Source organism: Peromyscus californicus, unplaced genomic scaffold, assembly GCF_007827085.1.
Source record: "Peromyscus californicus insignis strain IS unplaced genomic scaffold, ASM782708v3 Scaffold_13__1_contigs__length_99412109, whole genome shotgun sequence".
Classification (NCBI taxonomy): Eukaryota; Metazoa; Chordata; class Mammalia; order Rodentia; family Cricetidae; genus Peromyscus; species Peromyscus californicus.
Window position 1 is genome coordinate 31919617 of NW_026294424.1, and position 19367 is coordinate 31938983.

Genomic DNA, 19367 nt, shown 5'->3' on the forward strand with positions numbered 1-19367 from the left:
AAGAAGTGGCACTATTAGGAGGTGTAGCCTTGTTGAAGGAAGTGTGTCACTGTGGAGGAAGGCTTTGAGGCCTCTTTTTCTCAAGTTTCCCTCCATGTGACAGTCAGTCAATTTTCTGTAGCCTGCAAGATGTAGTACTCTCATCTCCAGCATCACATCTACCTTCATGCTGCCATGCTCCCCTTCATGATCATAATGGACTGAACCTCTGAAACTGTAAGCAAGCCACCCTCAATTAAATGTTTTCTTTACAATAGTTGCCATGGTCATGATGTAGCTTCACAGCAAAAGTGGACCCTAATTAAGACACTCCCTCTTTTAATTCTACTTTTAGCCAAAACTTCATCGTTTCTTCACCCCATGTTCTTGTTGTTTCCCTATGCAATTTACTTTTCCCTCCTATACATTTTCACCAGACAATCAAATGCTAATCACTGGTCTTACTTATTTTGCTTTTTTTCTTCTCACTCACCTACACAGTAATGAAAATCATACAGCACTTCATACGGTCAGTGTTCCCCTTCCTAGAGTGATTGACCTTTAAGCCATGATATGTTATTTGGCAATTGTACATGTATAGCAGGCCTATACATTGAAAGTGATTGTTTTCAGATAGTATTCTGCATTCCAAAGAGGAGTGGTGAAACAGCCTGGTCCTTTCAGCACCAGTCCAGCAGAGAACATGGACATCTCTGCCCTACTATAGCATAGTCCTCCTAAGAACTGTAAACACTTCCACTGCGGAGGGGGGACAGGAGGTGACTAGCGAAGCTCTAAACACTGACTTAGCTCCACAGGCCCATTCCTCAGTGACAATAAAAAAATATGAAAGCCAAGGAAACATTATTCCTTCAAAAATTACTAATGTTTTGTAATGGCTTCCAAAGATTTCAAAAGCAAATTATTAATGATTTCAAAGAAACCAGAGAGGACATAAGTAATTTCTTGAAAGAATCCTAAGAGAATACAACAGCTAAATTAAATAAGAAATTTAATTGGACTCCCAGCGCTCCACCCAGGGCCTAGCCATGGATCTCTGCATACAGATCCCTCAGTCGTTAGATGGGGTTTCTAGCACAATTAGGGTGTTTGGCCATCCCATCACCAGGGTAGGTCAGTTCGGGCTGTCTCTCGACCATTGCCAGCAGTCTGTTGTGGGGGTATCTTTGTAGATTTCTGTGGGCCTCTCTAGCACTTTGCTTCTTCCTATTCTCATGTGGTCTTCATTTACCATGGTCTCCTATTCCTTGTTCTCCCTCTCTGTTGTTGATCCAGCTGGGATCTCCCGCTCCCCCAAGCTCTCTTTCCCTCGACCCTCGCCTTTCATTACCCCCACTCATGTCCAGGCTGTTCATGTAGATCTCTTCCATTTCTCCATCATTAGGCGATCCCTGTGTCTTTCTTGGGGTCCTGTTTTCCAGGTAGCCTCCCTGGTGATGTGAGTAGCAGTCCAGTCATCCTTGTTCCTCATCTAGTATCCTCCTATGAGTGAGTACATACCATGTTTGTCTTTCTGAGTCTGGGTTATCTCACTCCGGATGATTTTTTTCTAGGTCCATCCATTTGCCTGCAAACCTCATGATGTCATTGTTTTTCTCTGCTGAGTAGTATTCCATTGTGTATATGCACCACATATATGAGTGAGAATTGTTGAGACCAAGGTTGGATAAAGCACAGGGACAAATAGTCAAACGAATGGAAACACATGAACTATGAACCAATGGCTGAGGGGTCACCAACTGGATCAGGCCCTCTGAATGGGTGAGACAGTTGATTGGCTTGATCTGTTTGGGAGGCATCCAGGCAGTGGGACCGGGTCCTGTGCTTATTGCATGAGTTGGCTGTTTGTAACCTGGGGCCTATGCAGGATCGCTTGGCTTGGCCTGGGAGGAGGGGACTGGACCTGCCTGGACTGAGTCTACCAGGTTGATCTCAGTCCACGGGGGAGGCTTTGCCCTGGAGGAGGTGGGAATGGGGGGTGGGCTGGGGGAAAGGTGAGGGGGGCAGGAGGGGGGAGAACAAGGGAATCTGCAGCTGATATGTAGAACTGAATTGTATTGCAAAATAAAAAAAAAGAATTTATGCAATCACAAAAAAAAGAAAGTTAAGACAGTATATGCAAGTGATACTCAATAAGGAGACAAAAGGTTTTGAAAAAATATCAAACTGAAATACTAGAAATAAAATTTCTTTAAGCCAAATAATAAGTACTATGGAAATCCTAACCAATAGTATCATTTAGGAGGAGAAAAACATTGAAACTTGAAGGTAAAGATGATGTGTCAGAATAATCAAACATGGCAAATAAATTGGTAAGAATTACCAGAACATTTGAGATAATGAAACACCATGGAAAGAAAAAGAATTTATGAATAATAGGAAAAAAAGGAGAGGTATTTCATGTTTAAGTATATATTTTTAATAAAACCGAAACAATAAATCAATGTATGTGTGTGTTTATATATGTGTGTGTGAGAGTGAGAGAGAGAGAGAGAGAGAGAGAGAGAGAGAGAGAGAGAGAGAGAAATACAGAGACACAGAGGCAGAAATAGCTGCTTCAACAAATAATGTTGAAATTAATAGCTATGTGTATAAGAATGAAAGCGGGTGTCTTTATCACCCTGTGCAAAAAGAAATTCAAAATGGATCAAAGACCTTAATTCAATACATGAAACTCTAAAACTGTTAGAGTAAAAATTAGGGAAATACTTCAACATATGAGTATAGGCAATGACTTTCTGAAAAGAATTCTAGTCACTCAAAACTGAAGTCAGAATTGACAAACTAGAGACTATGAAATCTGCACTTCAGTACAGCAAAGGAAACATTTTACTAGCTGAGACCACACCCTGCCACAGGAGAGAAAATTCTTTGCTGGCTGTGTATCTGACAGAGGATTAATATCCAGAGTACACACCGAACTCTGAATGACAAACAAGAAATGAAATATTCAGATCAATAAATGAGCTCATGAAGTAAGCAAGCAGCCCTCAAATGACAAATCACACATGATCAATAAAGAAAAAAAGGTTCAGCCTCAGTTGCCATCAGAGAAACGCAAATTTGCGTCTATGTTGAGATTCCATCTCATCTCTGTCAAAACAACAGACATCAAGAAACTGAATTACAATAAGTTGTTCAAATCTTAGATGGTCTTTTAACTAAAAAAAAAAAACAAACAAAACAAACAAACAAACAAACAAAAAACAGAGCCAGATATCAGGGTAAAAGCTGAAGATCAGAGAAGCAAAACAGCCAGCCACTAGTTCTTACCTCTACGAAATTCTCAGTCTAAAGAGAGTGAGCTCCTGTTTCTTCACACCTTGTATACCTTTCTCTGCCCAGACATCACTTTCTGGGATTAAAGGTGTCTGTGCATCTGTTTACTGGGATAAAAAGTGTGTGCCACCACTGCCTGGCTCTGTTTCCAGTGTGGCCTGGAGTGATAGGATGAAGGGTGTGTGCCACTACTGCCTGATTTCTATGTCTGATCTAGTGACTGGCTCTGCCCTCTGATCCCCAGGCAAGTTTATTAAGGTAGACAATATATCACCACAATAAGTACTGGTGAAAATTTGAACAAGAAAGACCCTATACTCTGCTGGCATGAACATATCCAATATAGCCACCATGGAAATCAGTGTGGATCTAGACATTCCTGAAAAAGTAAATATGTATCATATGATTCAACTATAATATCATTTTTACACAAAATATTCCAAGTCGATACACCATAGCAATCCATGAACAGCAATGTTTATTGCAACAATAAGATGACCCCTGTGAAAGGGTCATTTGACCCCAAAGGGGTCATGAACCACAGGTAGTGGTAAATTGCTTAATGGCTCACTCCAAGCCTTATTTATGTTCAGCTACCTTGCCTAGCACCCACAGTGATCTAGGCCCTCCCAGATAAATTATCAATGAAAAAAATGACACAGAGTCATGTCCAAAGGCCAATCTAACTGTACACAATTCTTCAATCAATGTTTCTTTTTCAGAAATGTGTCCAGTTTACAATCAAGTTTAGCTATCAGAGCAGTTAACATGCTTTCACATACATGTGCTTCCTAGATTTTATATAGATCTATAAAATGATGTACATATATATTTATACTATAAAAATAAAACTGTCAAGGGGAACACAGGTGACTAATGGAGTGAGGCAGAATGAGAAAGGTGAGAGGAAATTGTTACTGAGATGAACACGTACTTAACATATGGTAGTGTAAAAATACCCTTATATAGCATAATGCTGTAACAGTAAATAAATACTTATGATAATTAAAATAAATAGACAAGTAATATAGAAAGATGACAGATGGAGGTGTTTGACTCATCACAGGCCTAAAGAAAAAAATCTTGAGAAGACAAAGATTTCACTGGAGCCTAGAATACCTGTGGATCTCGGCAGTTCCGCCTGGGATCATACTTCTGTTTCTGCATTTCAGTACAGTGGTCCCTGATTGCTGCTACTGTGGGTCATGGGGCTCCTGGAGTGCATGGTCTAGATGCATTGCTCTGGATGATCCATGTGGGCCATCTTGCTGATAGCCACATAGTGTCAACTCCACAGGTATTGGTAATTAACAAATGACTTTCATGTACATGGAGTTTTATGTTTTATGTTTATTTGTATAAATGTTTTTTAGTTCATTTTTATGAAGGATTGGATTCATTATTTTTCTTACACAGATGTACTGTTGTTCCAGCACCATTTTTCATTAATACATATTTTTATCTGTTTAATTACCTTCACACCCTTTTCAAAGATCAGTTGGACATATTCACATGGGTCTATTTCTTATGTATCTATTATGTTCCATTGGTATCACTCTATCTCGATTACTATAGCTTCATAGTGTAATGTGAGGCTGTGTGCTATCTGTCATATAATGTTGTTCTTCTGATTCGACAGTGTGTTGGCTAAAGTCTCCTTATAGACTTTAGGATCAGTTTGTCAATAATAACAAAATAACTTGCTGTGATTTCACTGAATCTATTGACACAATTAAGTAGAACTGCATTAAAAAATATTAAACATCCCTATCCCTAAATGTGAAACGTTCCATTTCTTTGGTACTATTTGATTCCCTTCCTATGAATTTGTAGTTTTTCCCATGTAAATCTCGGACATATTTTATTTGCTTCTTTCTTAAGTATTTCATATTTTGTATTAATGTAAGTGGTGTTGTGTTTTTAATTTCAATTCTACTTGTTCCTTGCTGCTATACAGGAAAGCAATTGACTTCAGCAGATTATCCTAACTTGTTTTCTGTAACCTTGCTATAATTGCTTATTAGAGCTGTTTTGTTGATTCATAGTTTGTGCATACACAAGCATGCCCCCTGTGAACAGTTAGTTTTAGTGCTTCCTTTCCAACTTATATGCTTGTGTTTATTTCTCTTTCTTATTGAATCAAGTATAATTTCAGTATTATATAGGAAAGTAGAAGCAAGAGGGCACAGCCTCCCATCCATCCCATTCATGGTGGAAAAGCCTAGAATTCCTCTCATCAAGTATATTTGATAGAGATTTTTATAGCTTTATTAAATTAATGTGAAGAAATTCTCCTTCACTTGAGAATTGATGACAAAGAAAAATATCTCATTAAATGTCATAATGATGTTGTCTTTGCCTCTTTTTCTTATAGGGTAAATGCTTTCATATTGTTCTCTTGAGAATGCTATAAGCTCTATCATCATAAGGGCCCTTAATTAGATGTAGAAATTTTTTTGTGACTCTTTCACTAAAAGCTCTTCTTTAAATAACTCACATATTAAATTTCATGAAAAGTATTTTGTTTCATTTTAAATTACCATATTTTCTGCTCTTGGCTAGTTATTAAATTATGTTAATTGCCTTTGGAATATTAAAATACTCTTGTAATTCTGTTTTCTTGTTTATTTATTATTTAAAAAGCATGTTTTATTTAACCATTGTGGCATCCAAATTTATAAACTTGTAGGTTTGTTCCTTTATTGTAAAATTCTCACTAGATTTTGCTATCAAATAAATGATGGCATAATTAAACAAGTTGTGGACCATTTTTTTCATTATACAGAAAAGTTTTGTAGTATTTATTATTTACCTTCAAAACTTTTAGATGATTATGTAAATTAGCCTAATTTTGAGAAGATTTTTAAGAGATTGAAATTCTGCTTTTTAACTCTCCCACATTAACTCTGTCTAAAGTTGTTCTTTTAAATGAAATTCATCAATCCCACCCTCTATGTCAGTTTATTCAAAATGAACTTCTAGTTTTGATTTATCAGCAGTATAGCTTTTATCATTACAGATACTAGCATCACAATTCACTTCTCTTCTGACTGGTCTCTAGTGTTTGGAGTTTGCTTAAAAGAAATCAAAATTGTGTTCATTGATACATTTTCTAACTCAGTTTAGCACCATATTTGAAAGACTTTATTTTTTTAGGATTTCTGTAAAGTAATACTGTATTTACTTCAGTTCCCCTTATGCTTTTGTCCTTTCGACTCCTCCTGTGTTAGGCCTACTCCTTCTGAAATTCCTGTACCCTTATAATTTAACTATTATTGTTACATGTATACATATACATTTGCAAATAAAATTTGCTGAGTTCATTTGGTGTTGCTCATATGCGTAGTTTTAGGATTGACTGCTGAGGAATGGGCCAGCTAAGACTGATTTTTTCCCTCTCTCAGCAGTCATTAACTGCCTATAGCTCATCTATTGGTGGAACTTTGTGATATTTCTCCAGTCCACGTTGGGACTTCAAATCAGTGTTGTTCTTTGTCAGGTCATGTTTAGGCAACCATATTTATTGGATGTCATGAATGCAGGCGTCTGTATTATACAAAAGACAATATATCACAGCAAACTTGCTAGTCCTCTGATCCTTAGGACCTTTCAGCCCCCTCCTTCCTACTGTGTACTGAGCCTTCCATGTGAGGGTTCTATTGCATCAGCTGGTGCTGGGCACCCCACAATCAGTTGTCTCCATTTTGGCCAATTGTATCTTTCGATAGTGATCTCCATCTGCTGCAAAAAGAAGCTTCTTTAATGAAGGTGAGAGCGACACTTATCTGGGGTGTAAGGAGAAGTAGAATGTGGTTAGAAAGTTTTAGAACAGGCTGGGCGGTGGTGGCGCATGCCTTTAATCCCAGCACTCGGGAGGCAGAGCCAGGCGGATCGCTGTGAGTTCGAGGCCAGCCTGGACTACCAAGTGAGTTCCAGGAAAGGCGCAAAGCTACACAGAGAAACCCTGTCTCGAAAAAAAAAAAAAAAAAAAAGTTTTAGAACAACTTGTGATGTTTCTCTTGAAATTTTATTTACTTTTCATTGTTTGTAATCCATTGTGCATATGAGACCAATCTGATTGTTTTATGATAGTAGTACTTCATCTCTCCATCATCGTTTCTATTTTAATTACAGGAATATAACCAGTATACACATTTTGTCCTCATTTCATTGAAATATTCTTTAATATTAATAAGGATTTTATTTACATTTTAATGTACTTTATATTTTTGAGAGTCTGTGCTCAGTGTCAACAACTTTCCTTAGAGTGTCATAACTGTCTTAACTAACCTTTAATTTTTTCTCCTGTTTAATCTCATATTTTATGTTGAAAGCAATGAATCACATGACATCCATTTCAATGTAGATGTGTGCTCACTAACATATAAGAAATTTCTTAGCATGTACATCCAATTTCTGCTTTGTTCATTGACTGATAGATTCTATATTCTCTGTAGGAAAAACCCACCATAATTCTTATGCAATATTTCTGGATAAAAAGTCGGCAATTGCACATTATTATCATAATTGACAATTTCAATAGCTTGCGTCTCACATCATTTTGCGATCAAGAACCTAATCAATATCATAAAGAAATTAGTTATTATAATATGATTTTATAATTTTTATTTACATGAAATTTGGCAGTTGTGAGGTTCATGTTTTCTATTCTTGAAAATGTTTGAAACAATATTTTTCTTTCTAGGAAAAATACTTAAGACTTACTAAAGCTCATTCTTTTTCAAAACAACAACAAAGTATTATTTAAGCATATGAAATATTTCAGAGAAAATAGTATACTTTCCATTACATTTTATCCAGAAAAATAATAACTTATTTGGACCACAGTTCAGTCAACCACAGATGAACTCTGTGCTCTGTAACTTTCTTCAGTAGCCTCTCTTATTTCATCCTGCCAACCAACTCCTAGTCATCTTGGGGAGAACATGAGCAGGGCAGAATGCCAAGAGAAATTGCCTTGATCATTTGAGCATTACGTGGGGTAGGTAGCAGACAGAAAGCATGTCTACCACCATCAACTCTTCTAGGATTATCAAAGTGAAAAGTCAGTATACCTCTTCTCACTAGTTCCTAAATAATAAGCCCAGTAACAGAACCCATGAGGACACAAGTTACTTTCCCAAAAATGGAGTTAACACTGATAACCATGAATATTCAACTTCAAAAAGAGATTGAAATTTAAATATAAAGTTACCCTGGAATCAGAAGTAAAAATGAATTGATTATGTATTTTTAAAAATGAGAGGTCTTCCCACCAAAAAGTAAACTCATATGACTTTCCCTTGGAATAACTGATGGTGAGAAGAATTGGACAAATTCAAACTCCTAATCCATCAAGGATGCATTCAACATACTCAGTCACACTATATTCTTACTGTCTGTTTAATATTCAATTGTTTTAATCTATTTTGCTAGTTCTACCTGGGTTTTACTTTCTTTCTCTTTATTAAATTCTTCTTAAGTTCTCTTCTGAACCATGTAAGCCTTATAAAAATGTGCTTTGTTCCCTTTCATTACAATGGAGTAAGATTCCATTGTGTAGAGGTACAATATTTTCATTATCCATTCATCTGTTGATCTGTATCGAGGCTGTTTTCAGATCCTAGCTAGCGTAAGTGGAGCAATAAGGAACATGGATGAACCTGTGTCTCTGTAGTAGGAAATACAGTCCTTGGGGATATGCCTAGGATCTGTACAGCTAGGTCATACAGCAGATCTACTTCTAGATTTTAAGGAGTCATCAGACTGATTTCCACAGTGTCTGTACCAGTTTGTACTCCCAGTGACAGTGCATGAGACCACATTTTTCAAAATCCTTGCTAGTATTTGTTGGCTTTTGTTTTCTTAATCTTAGCCATTCTGTCTGTGGCAAGATGAAATCTCCAAGTAGTTATTTTGCATTTCCCAAGTGATAAATCCTTTTAAATGTATTTCTCAGCCAGTGAACTGTCTGCCTAGTTCCATAGTCCATTGTGGAACTGGATTGTTTGTATAACGGCCTTTCTTTTTCAAGTTTCAGTTTCAGATCGACCATTGATACCTTTGATCCTTTTGGAAATTAGTTGTGTGTAAGTGGAGAGAGAAGAAATATGTTTCATTCGAAATGAATCTTTTCAGTTTTCCCAACACCTTTTGTTGAAGACTATCTTTTCTCCAATGACAATTTCTAGTGCCTTTGTCAAAAACTGAGAGTCTATATGTGTATAGACTTATATATGGGTCCTCAATTCCAGCCTACTTATTAAAGCATTTCTATACCAGTACCATGCTATTTTTACTATTATGATTCTATACTGTAACTTTAAATCAGAATATCTTTGGCATTGTTTTTATTGTTAAAGATTGTGTTTCCATTTTCATTTTAAGTTTAAAACCTTTGTAAATGTTGTATTGAAATTTTATAGAGATTGCATTGAATCTATATATTTTTTTTGGTAAGATGCCATTTTCACATGAATTCTACCAATGTATATGCATGGAAGGTCTCTCTCCCTTCAGTGACCTTCTGATCTTTTTTGTACATTCTTTCTTCAGTGTTTAAATAAATAAAATGGGAAAACATACTGAGTGGGGTATCAGATTCAGAAAGACAAATGAGTGTTGTCACTCATATGCAGGTTTTAGCATCACTTAACTTGTAATACCTATGAAACCAGCAAACCAGAGAGGGATGATTGGTGGAGAAGGGGAGGAAGATCTTAGTGGAGTACAGATAGTAGAGCACAGGTAATATGAAGAGGGTAATCAAGAGGAAAATTTAGGAAGGGAGAGAAATAGGTAGAGCTGAGGAGGAGTACAGGAGGAGTAAATAACACAGCTAACAGCAAGGAAGATTGAGATTTACTGCACACACACACACACACACACACACACATATATATATATATATATATATATATATATATATATATATATATATATATATAAAAGAGTATAATTGATCCCTGCACAGGAGAAAATTATCTTCTCAGAGCCTTATGTTTTAAAATGAAAAAGATAAGTCAGTGCCAGACATGCGATACCTCCTTTAGAGTTATTGATTTGAGGTGTCCCAGAGCCCTCATAATACCTAGCTTTTCTATAGCTCTTGGTCATTCTCCAGTCATTGGTGGTAAGACTCTATTGCTGAAGACACCACAAACTTTGATTATACCTGGAGAAATAAAATTAGTACCAACCAGGAAGCTTCCTTCATGCTGGCTAGCTTTCATTGTTCTAGAAGGTACTGTGTAGAAAAACAAACAAACAACAAACAAACAAACAAAAAATAGTCTTACAGCTGTGGACTCTGCACTACAGTAATGTCCTGTTTGGAATGTTATCACCAATGGCACAATAATAGCACAAATGCTATGTCAGTAACTAACTGCTTTCTGATTGGATATAAGGTCACAGAGGAGGAAATGTATGCCTGGCAATGTCAATCTGTCCAAGAATCCATTGTTTTAGCAAGGCCAAAGACCCTGGATGTGAGCCTACTGCTTTAATTCTCATTCATATATCTATATCCTTAGATTAGCGCAGCTTTCAGGTTTCATTAGAGAAGTTCCTTTCTGTAATGGAAAAGTTGAAAGAGAAACTCACAACTGGTCAAAGTACAGGGAATAAATGTCCACAGAGTGTTCAGCCATAAATTGAAATTTTCTATCACACACTCCTCCCATTCATGGTTCAAAAAATGTGAAAGAGGGCCCAGAACGTGTGTAAGAACCAGTGGCTGAAGTAGATTGGGGAAAAACATTATCCTAAGGACATGACAGGACTGATGTCCTCATAAACTCACAGGCAGCTTTGGGTGACTGTACAAGATCAAGCCAGACATCATTCTAGTCTAGAGTGAAGCTGGCAAACATTTTTGACACTCTAAGTTTAATCAAGGGCTATTGACAGATATGGTTTCTAGTGAAAGAAGAACTATATCCTTTAACTGTATGGCCATTAGTAGGTCAGCCATACTACAATGGATGATCCCATACCACTGAGTGTATTGGCAGCACAAATTGAAATAGGTAAGTTATTACATAAACATAGGACACAAAGTTGGAGAGAAGTGGGCAGGTGCTGGGGTGTTAGCAGGAGGTAGGAGAGCAGTCAGAGGTGAATATAATTCAAATAAGTTACCTGAAATTATCAGTGAGGTGATACACTATATTAAAAGTTTTCTTAACCCTTGACAACTTCAGTTGTCAATAAATTCAACTGATACTCATTTGCTACATTTTATGATAATATCCGATATTTCTTGCCTCAGCCTTTGTGCCTTTGTGTAGCTGCAGTTTCTCATGAGCTGTAGCCACTGGATGCCTTTTCTTCATTTTAATTACTTATGTTACCTTTCTACCACTTATCTATCCCAATCTGATTGTATGATGTGGCTGTTTTCTTCATGCTGTAACTTGACATCACATTTGGAACATTATTCAAATAGTACTTTATGTACCTTTTATGTATCCCCTCCTCAACATGCATAAGATTAATAAGAGTTGCATATACAGATACATTGTAAATGAAGAGAATCAGCATTGATATGGAATTAGTGAGTACTATTTAAAGGATGGGTGCAAAACTCTGTATTTAACACAGGATACAAATTCTTCACAAAAATCTTCCAACACTTTATTTCTAAATTTCTTGGACAAATGTTAACATGTTTTATTCAAAGAATACTTTCAGTTTTCAAGTTAATTAAGTTCACACATTGAAGTTCAGTGAAACCAGTAAAGCTATTAACAACAGTGGCATATTGTTAAACTTACGGCCAACACCTGAGAGGTCTTGAAGGTGCCAGCTTGGATTGCTTTTCTATTAAGTATTTTTTAAAGTTCATAATTTTCCAAAGAAGTGTCTGATGACTTTAAACATCAGAAAACTGATATTATTATGCTTGCAAGATATTTCTTGAGGTCATGAAAGAGGAGAGTCCTTGAAGTTCTAAGAGAAAGAATGCCATAGAAATTCAAAGTAATACAATTTCATTATGAGCCAAATGCCAACATCATTAATCACTGAAAATGAAATAATCATACTGACAGAGTATTTTTTGAATCAAAGACCGTTTGTTATCCAATCCACACCAGTGCTACATTTTAATAAATCCAATGCTCTCAGAAATTATTGTTTCTCTATGAAAAGTAATATATTATATTAAAGATGAAAAAATAATCAGCGTATTAAATCCTGATGGTAAATTTAATTTACGACAAATAAATAAACTGTATATTCTTTTAAATAACTCCTACTTACATTGTACTAAGTCATTTATTTAAAACATGTGAAGCACAGAACTTTGGTTTAACTATTATTTCAATATATTTTGTATTTTTACTAGTGATGAATAAGAAAATCTCATTATTTCACTTGAGATATTTTCAAATGATGACATGTTTATAGTAATATAAACTTTAAAACTCAGTAGATTTTGTGTTTATTAAAATATTAGTAAGGTTTTGAAATTCAATTGAAGGGCATATAAGCATAGAAGCAGTGGAAAGTTCTGGATGATGCTGCCCCAACCAATATGTCCCCCGAACATGGCACTTCAGGGACAACTCCAAGAGCATGACTAGCAGAGGCTCCGGACATCAGCCTTACTGAGTCTGATGGCATCACCTCTGCAGAATTTCATCTGCATTCTTACAGTGTGAGACTGAAGTCACCAAATACAATTCTGGGAGAAAAATCTCTTAAGTGTTATTTCAGCTAACATTACGGTTTCCTTATATTTCTGACCAATTCCTAAATGCCCACAGAGCAATGGTAACATTAATGTTCATTAGACACTTGAGCTGGTCATTAAAATATAATTGATTCACTCACAGAAAATATCGTGGTACTGGTAAAATTTTGCAAGAGCCCTTGGGACTCAAGATGCATCTGAGATCTGTGACACCTCACCTGACCTGATTGCCACGAGGCAAATTACAGAAACATTTGGAATATTTTAATAACTAAAGAGGAATTAAATGCCTTCTCAACTAATAATTCTGCCTTTGCTTTGATTTCTGCTATTCTTTCTCATATCTGTTTCTCAGTGTTTCCAAACACAGAAAAACAAATAATAAACCTTGTAAAAATACACTGTCTTGAAAGGGACTTTTCTCATGTCTCAAAAGTTGCTTGGCTATTGATCAAAGAAGAAACATTAAAGAGAAAATGTGGAGAGCTGAGTCAGAACTTCTTGAGTTGTTTTAAAAAATTCACTGTTATTTTATTTCACGTCTATGAGTGTTTGTCTTCAAGTATGTCTGCACTATATGTGTGTGTGGTGCCCACGAAAGCCAGAAGAGTGTGTCAGTTCCCTTGGAACTGAAGTTACAGAATGTTGTTGGCCACCATGTGTGTGCTGAGAGTTGAATTCAAGTCCTCTGGAAAAGCAGCCAGTGCTCTTAACCACTCAGCCATCATTCCAACAACTGAAAATATTTTTTAAATAATTTCTTATGTGAGAATAATAAATTTTCATCATATCCATTCTTCTCTCCTGATTCAATTCCTCAGTGCCTCCCCATGTCTCCCTCTCAAATTCATGTCCTTTTCTTCTATAATTATTTCATAAATTTATATTTAGCATATATGAAGAGTGTTCCTGTGTAATCCCTACAAAGCTTACTGAGTCCAATTTTATAGGGCTGACTATTTGGGCATGAGTATCTCATCAGGGATGCATCCATGAAGAAATCTAATTATTCTTTTCTCAGAAGCCTATGACTTTCTATAATTTTCAACAAGGGAGAGGGTCTTGTGATCCCATCTTCCCTCCTGCTTTGATGTTGACTTGCGTGGTCTGGTGCAGGCATATTATAAAGCCCTATGTACAGATAAAGTTCTCTGGGAATCCTTGCTTATTCTAAAATCTGGAGAGCCACTGGGGAAGCAAGGCAGCTGTGTGTTCAGTTAGATGTTTACAGTTTATCCATACTAAGACTACATTTGTCTATCCAGATATGCTCGTGTGTGGTCCCCAAATACGTTTGAATCATAGAGACCTAATGTTGCCAGGAAACACATGTGCTTACTCAGCCAAGGTTTTGGCCATGTCTCTTCCTTCCTGTCTCAATTGCAAATATGTGTAGCAAATACTAAGCTAAGAAATTACTCTCCCTAAGGCAAGTGCTCAATTCTGACTTATCTTTATCCAGGAAAATCATAAGGATGCAACTATGTATCCCTAATGAAAAAAAGAGAAAAGGTCATGTACAAACACAGAGGGGTGGACAGACACAAGCATTAGGACAATCTGTCTATTCTGACATCAACATGGGACCTCTAGTCTCTGAACCTGAAAAAAAATGCAAATCTGTTTTTAAGTCACCTCTCTGCAATATTTTGTGATCAAAGCTATCAGAGGTTAAATACATATATGCACAAGAATGATTGTGTGTGAGGGGTGGCGTGTTGGCAAAGGACAGTCTTGGATTGGGGCATGAGGAAGAATAGCAGACAAATTTTATAAATGGCTTGTGACAACTAGCATAAGAATTTTTTATAGAAGATTAGAGGATGCTGCTGATTCTTGATTTGCTAATATTTTCCCTTCCTTTTCTTACTTCTTCTGAGACAGTCTCACAATCTAGCCCTCAGTGGCCAGCTGTTACCTACTTAAATTGTTAATAGAACAAGTTGATTTTCCTCAGTCGTAAATGTTCTGTTTGGAGACTCTATTGTCTACTGTTCAGCTCTACCAACACAATCCTTTAATTCTGTGTCAAACTTCTTCATCTAGCCTTCACTATACTAGCTAGATTTACACTTGGACCAAGCCTTTTTATATTCCTTAATCTCAACCATAACAGTAAAAATGTGGGCACGTCTGCAAAGGCACTTCTGTGCTTTTTCCTTGTCTCTCTTTGCCCCTACTTAGCCTGAAACAATCAATCACTGAGCAACTTTGCTTGATTTTTTTTTGTTTCAAAATTCATCTTTTCTATCACATTTTCGAAAGCTATTTTTATTTCATTAGTAAAGTGAACAATGAACATAAATGTATTGTATTTAAATAACATAAGGTCATGTGAGGGATGGGGAGATGGCTCAGTAGGTACATCGCCTGTCAGACAAGCATGACTGTTGGAGTGCACATCCCCAGCACCCACAGGAAAACTTCCTGCAACTGTCTTAACCCCAAGCCTGGATGCAGAGTGCCTTGGTCAGCCAGTCTGTCCAAATTTACGAGAACCAGGTTCAATGCAAGACTCTGCCTCTAAAAATAAGATGAAGCAAGAGCAAGAAAAATACTTGACATTGCCCCAGAGATTCCACGTACATGCAGACTTGCACACACCCACATGAAAATGTACATTCATCTCCCACACCAACCCACATACACAAGTACACATTTCAAACATTTTTAACAACAAAATAACCAAAAACACGTCAGTGAACATTATTTAAATTGAAATACAATTACACTACTTTCCCCTTTCTTTTTCCTCCTCTAACACACCATCTACCCTTCCTCGAACCCCTTACCTGTATCCCCCTTACTCTCATGTTGATAGCTTCTTTGTCTTAAAAGCATATACACACCACCAACAAAACAGACTCAACATATGTATGTGCATATGCCAACTCATATACATGCCCTTGTAATATGTTGCAATAATAATCAATAAATGAACAAGTTATAACATTTTATGAGACTGACAAAAATGCATTTGGAAATCTAATCTTTCAAAAATTATAATCATTGTATGATAATTAAAACAGTTTCTTTAAAATCACTCATGTGCCATACCTAGTTAACTCTCCTAAGAAACCTAAAATTTTAAAGGAAGTATTTATGGTTCAGTAACAATAAACAAACATTTTTTAAATTATGTCAACTGTAGAAAAATTCTTTTGTTTTCTGTGGATCTGTACCATAAATTGATTCTTTTTCAGTAACAAAATATCAATTAATATTTTGGATAGAATTGTAGAGTTTAAAAGTTGCTTTCATAAATGGTGGCTAAGAACCTGGGCAAAGTCTTCTATGCCGCCTAGAACACTAAACCCTCATTATCCAGGATAAAAATTGTGTTTTCTTGTCTTTAAAGAGGGTTTTGTTGTGGTGTGAGAGGAAGAAGGAAAGAGATGGCTGGAAGGAATTCATGGACTCCAGCAATAATGAGAATATGTAGACGAGAGCAGGTTAAAATATTTTCTGTCCTCATTCACAGCTGGTCTCACAACAAAGACAGATTGACAGGCATCTACAAATTAATCTAGTGCAAGTTTTAGATGATGTGGAAAACTTTGGAGGTAAAAACTCAAAGATGTATGTATAATTGTATTTTCATAAGAAATTTTAATGAGGATAGAAAAACATGATTGATAAACTAGCAGGACAGAGAGCATATGGACAGGGAGGGGGAGGGAAGAGAGTTGACCAAGGAAAAAGGATAGAGTAGAAGTGGACTGGGAAGCAGGCAGGCAGACTGGACTTGGTCTGGGAAAGGCTGCACTCTTTCTGTCTGTTCAGTGTCTTTGAGCTAACAGCTAACCATTCTGTTTTCCCCCGGGTGCTAGAGGCATTCCTTAAACTATGGTCTGTGGCTTGACTTCATGGAGAGCTGAGGGAGAATGAAATTGACCTCTCTATTCTGCTCTTGTCAGTGTCAAAGGTATTTTGCACAATCTTGTCCTGAAACATATTATGAACAAAATCATCCTACTGAGTGATATTTTGCCATGTATATTTCAAACATTGTAAATACTATATCATAAATTATACACAGTTCAATTCTGAATCAAAAGTAGCTTCTTTTTTTTTTTCTTGGTGGTGCTTGCCTGGAATCCAGGCACACATCCCTCTCATACATTAATTGAACAGTCAATCAATGAGAGGCATATTCGGATTACTGAAATACATCTCACGTACAGATGGATTTATGAAGAAACATGTGCTTACTATTGAAGCTACAATACATATCCAGGAATTAAGAACCTAAGACAGGATACATTTTTTTTCCTGTTCAGTGTTAGAACCTCAAGTACCTAATATTCATCAGACCAGGCTGAAATCTATGTTCGTGATATTCACTGGTCCAGCAATTATGTAGCAGCATCTCCATCTTCTTATCTCAAGGTCAGCTTCATGGTCATTAAGTCATTAATTCCTTCCACTGTACAGCATGTTCCATTCTATTCCTAAGCCCTGGCACTGGGAATGTGAACATCCTTGACGGAACTGTGTTCACAGTGGTAGCTTTAACTATATTTCACTTGACAGGTTGGGATGGGGGGCTTCTGTTTTTGCCTTAAAATTTATTGTTTTTAAGACAAATGTCCTCTTTCTTCTTCTTGCTCCCCTGGAAAGGAGGAGACTATTAATGCTGGAACTTGGGGAATACTGTATGATTACCCTTAAAATATCCTAGGTGTTACTCCCAATGTGAAAAGCAAGGGGCTTGGGGTGGCCAGCATGGGGAAAGCACTTCATAGAATACCGATTCTCACAGTAACGGTGTTAATTATTTCACACGAACCTCTCATGTGGAGGAGAGGGTAGATGAAGTTAACAGGCCAGTGTATCCCATTCCTTTCAACTTAAACAATGCAGCTTGTCACCACTCTAGATGTGGTGGTACCAGGGAGAGGGGAATTAATAAATGAGGCAGGTGAAAGTCTCATGTAATAGCCAACTTTACTTAGAGCCTCAGACCATTTATACTCTGAGAGTTAAGAAAGGTCGATGAGTAAAGTTCTCATGAGTTCAAGCTGTATACAATCACAAGGACAAGTCACACATGACAAAAATGTATTTTTTCCATAGAGGCATCCAAAGGCTAGTTAAACATCTAATTGAATAAAAACAGCAAGCAATGATGAGTAAACTGGAGTAAACTCACTCCTATCAACGACTCCTGGGAGGAGCACGAAAACACATTCCAAGAACAATTTCATGTTCTTGGCCGCTGAGGTCCCAACACTTGTATTTTCTTGGAGTGTTCTTCACAAGCACTCACAATTCTCCTCGAACCTCCATTCCTGAGCCATGCTCTGACAGTAGCTAATGTTTAATTAGAAGGCATCTGAGATTCACTGTCCTTTGATGAGGAAAAGAAAAGGGTAGAGCTACGACAGCTCCTAAACAATATGCAGCAAGTTCAGATGCCTGATACAAGTGGTAGTGAGAATGTGTATTACTTTAGTTGTTAAAACACCTGTTACTGAGCGATAGCACGTGATCTCATTCACAGCTCAACTTTGTAACATTCAAGGGCCCATTTAGGAATTCTTTTTACAGACGTAGAAAAAAAAATCCTAAAAGTGCCACCACTGTATCCAGGCTACATGGGGCACGGTTGGGTGCCTCTCCCCATGGCACTCTGCTTCTGGCTCTTCTGTCCCTCCTGGTAGTGGGAACTGCAGTCTGAATTCTCACCTTTTGTGTGATTTTTTTTCCCTGAAACTGAAGTATGATCTGGATCAGAGATAATATAATATTTTTCAACTCTTAGAAGTTTTTAGCTGTGGAAGATTCCCGTTAATGAAAGGTATATTACCGCGAGCAATTTTCTAACAGGCAAAACAACCGTGACATAGGGAAAAGCACCTCTCTACAGTGTAACTCCTCTCAAAGCAGGGCCTAGGACTCTGTCCTTAACAGATTGGGAACAAATGTGAAATGATGTACCAAGAGCAAGAAGTTCTAGGCCTTGCAGATGGCAAGACTGTGGGAAGACAATAAGCTTGGCTCCCAGACATCTCTGGTATCTGCTGCTGGTAGCATCTCTGGCCTGGCGATTGCCAGCAAGACAAGATTCACATCTCTGATTTGAGGTGGAAGATGCTTAGAATATCTACAACTTGAGGGCCATCAGGAGAAAGGTAGAGAGCCCTTTCCTCCACACCTCTTCAGCCAAACAATCCTCACTAGAGGAATGATATTTCCATTCCTTTTGGCCCCTCCTAAAGTCTTCCTCCACAGAGTCTACAATTATGATTGTTCAGAAATTCTTCACTCCCAGATGCCTCTTTACCAACCAAAAGGAAAGTCCCAGCAACCACCAGAAGGACATGGAGAAAATATTAGGCCTTTCAAGTTAAGCATGGAGTAGAAATAGTTTAAGAGGGGTGACATCTCC